Source organism: Camellia sinensis, chromosome 13 (assembly GCF_055761805.1).
Source record: "Camellia sinensis isolate YWXY chromosome 13, ASM5576180v1, whole genome shotgun sequence".
NCBI classification, from domain to species: domain Eukaryota; kingdom Viridiplantae; phylum Streptophyta; class Magnoliopsida; order Ericales; family Theaceae; genus Camellia; species Camellia sinensis.
In genome coordinates, this window is record NC_138973.1 from 87,483,181 (window position 1) to 87,486,255 (window position 3,075).

General features: G+C 34.6%; 1 long non-coding RNA gene across 1 annotated transcript; it reads right to left on the bottom strand.

Moving 5' to 3' along the window:
- Nucleotides 1-452: 452 nt before the first annotated feature.
- LOC145805886 (uncharacterized) lies at nucleotides 453-2,197 on the bottom strand. The gene is made up of 3 exons (XR_014348093.1): nucleotides 2,077-2,197; nucleotides 1,627-1,780; nucleotides 453-583 (listed from the first exon to the last, which is right to left on the bottom strand). It is a non-coding gene; the product is annotated as an uncharacterized LOC145805886 (long non-coding RNA).
- Between the last annotated feature and the right edge of the window lie 878 nt (nucleotides 2,198-3,075).

Consider the following 3,075-nt stretch of genomic DNA (forward strand, 5'->3'; position numbering starts at 1 on the left):
TTAATCTGAAATGTTTATAAATTGATTGATTGTGAATTTGGTTTGCAGATTGATTGTGAATTGGGATAAACAAACTAGTATAGCTATTTATCTGTTGGCTATCTATGATTGATAGCTATCTATCTGGATGATTTTGAAGTATAACAATCCATTAGATTGATTCAATCCAAAGCCAATAGGTGAATGCTTATGAAACCACCAGAAACATTTTTTTTATAAAAGTAATCCATTTATTCAATCATTGAGAGAGAAAGAGAGAACAAACAACAGACGAACAGAGACAGAGACATATTTGCATGAGGAATTGTATGTAGAATCCTTTATCAGTACTTCAATATCAAATATAACTTATAATTATTCACATTAGCAAACATAGTCTACTATGCATCAATAACATTATTTCTTCAAGGAAACCAAAGGTTATGTGGATGGCACAGAGAGAGAGAAATACACACCATAAAAAACTCCAAAGAGACCAACTATCTCTCCATCCACACCATCAATTCTTGTCTCATAAAAATCTTCCATTGTAGATCTTTTTCCAGGGGAGCTTGCATAACCATAGCTGAACTTTCCATTCTGACTGTTTTCAGGTGACAAATTAAGCACAATGTTAGACTTAGTCTTCTGCACTCTCATTTTTCGGAAAGAAGTATAAATTCCTTCAATTACTAAAACCACAGTCGCCATACAACATCAACAAAAATAGGAAATAAACACAAATTGAGAGAGACAATGACGACCCAAATAAAATTGAACTGAAAATACCAAAAGAACTGAAATTGAACTGAAGGTGAGAGAACAATCGACTCTTTCCTAACAGCAGTCAAAAAATTAAACACCTCATTGGCTTAATGCTAGGGAAATAGACACAGCCATTAGAGGTAAACAAAAACAAAGAGAAAAGGGGAGAGGAAGAAAGAGAGAGAAGGGAACACCTCATTTTGCTAATGTAAACAAAAAACTAAAGAAGTTAGACTCAGTCTTCTGCACTCTCATTTTTCGGAAAGAACTATAAACATTGCAAATAAGTATAAATTCCTTCAATTACTAAAACCACAGTCGCCATACAACATCAACAAAAACAGGAAATAAACCCAAATTGAGAGAGAGAATGACAGCCCAAATAAGAAGAAACCAACCGTGGTTTCACCAGAAACAGAGAGCAAAATATCTATTTGGAACAAAAGCCAAGTAGAACTTATGTATTATTTTTAGTTATGCTCAAAACTAATCGATGCAAGATTTTTCAAAAGCCAAGTAGAACTCAAATGCCAAAAGCTGTTATTATCATCTTCAGAGACATTTCCTCATGAGACCTACAAAAGGTTCTATCAAATTAATAACCAAAATCAAGCATTGAAATCTTCCCCTAATAATCAATTTAACAATCTACTTCACAAAAAAGCATTGAAATCATCCCCTGATAAGGTAACCATTGCACGATGTATGAAAATATAACGGCTTTATCGAAGCTATTATACTATTTCAAAAGAGGCAAAGAAACTTTATGATATACAAGTTCAGATAACCACTGCATTCAGGCAACCACTGCATGATATACAAATTTAGATAAAAATAAACTTTATTATAGAAAAAGAGGCAAAGAAACACAAAAAGCCACACCTGGGAGATGATGATAGGACCACCTTGAGACTCAAACAACTTCTCATCCTTCATCATTTGGACAATTTTTTAGATTAATCTTGAGAGAGAGAGAGAGAGAGACCTTGAAAGATTGCTGATGCCTGGAACATACTTCAACCAAACACGAAAACCCCTAAAAACAAAAAAGCAAAATAAAATCAAACATTAAAAAAAAAAACTTAGCATCAGACCATGAAACAAACTCAAAAACATCACCATTTACCCCAATCAAAACATTACTAATTGGAAAATCCTTACCACCCATTCAAATGTGCAACACAAAGCTCATTGTCACCAACAAACTAAAAAAATTTCTAAATCACCACAAACCCAACATCAATGGAACTTAGCGAATGAAAAAAAAAAAAAACACAAACATACAGAGAAAGAAAGCAAGAGAGGCAGACACAGAGAAAGATAGATACTCACATCGATTGTGCCTTTCTTAGCAACGTTGGTCCAATCTTTAGCAGCCACACCAGTCTTCCAATCAAAATCAATGGTGATCGTAGACTGTGGCTTGTGATCTAGGGCCCAAAAGAAAGTCATGTAATCCCCAGCCTCAGCCGCCTGAAAAGAAAAACCCAAAAAAAATCTGGTGAGAAAAATTGAAAATAGGCCGTTTGGCAGGTGAGAAAATGGAAGAAAGTGAAAATGAAAAGATACCCTGACGGTGATTTTGTGAGATTTGGGGAAGGGATGGGGATCGTTGGGGTTGACTATGGTGTACTTGGCAACAGACATGAAATTGGTCTTGATGTCTTCAGCTATGCACTTGCTGTGACCCGATTGGAGATCGAATCGGAGTGATTGGGCGGTGTTGGATATAAACCCTAAGAGGATCAGAAGAAGAAGAGAGATGACTGTGAATCCGTGAAGAACAGAGAGGGAGAGAGATGTATCTGTGAAAGAGAGATGAGAGAGAGATAGAGAGGGAAGGTGGGTAGGTGGGAAAGAGACAACGATGCTTTAGGGAGAGAAGTCTTTGGGCGGGAGATCTATTGATCTCAACCATTGATATAAATTTGGGATTAATCTCAGCCATTGGATCAAAATGTATCTCACATACATTTTATACATTTTCAAAAATCTTCTTCCCTTATTATATAGATATATGGTTGCAATTTCCCTATATGCTAAATGATCTTCATTGTGCAAACATGGCCCTGTGGATGTCACTGGAAGTATTATTATCTTTGTCATTGTACTTATTTTTTTCTCAATAGATGACAATCATAAAATGAACCATAAGGCAAATGGCAAAAACATATAAATGTGGTTTAAATGTGAAATGTCACTATGTTAGATTATCTTCAATAATATTAGGTATTTTATCTATCTATAAGTTATTATAATGTATATACTTTATTTTACCTATCTACTTTTTTTATGTTTGCACTCTAATTGTGTTTTTTATTTTAATTATTC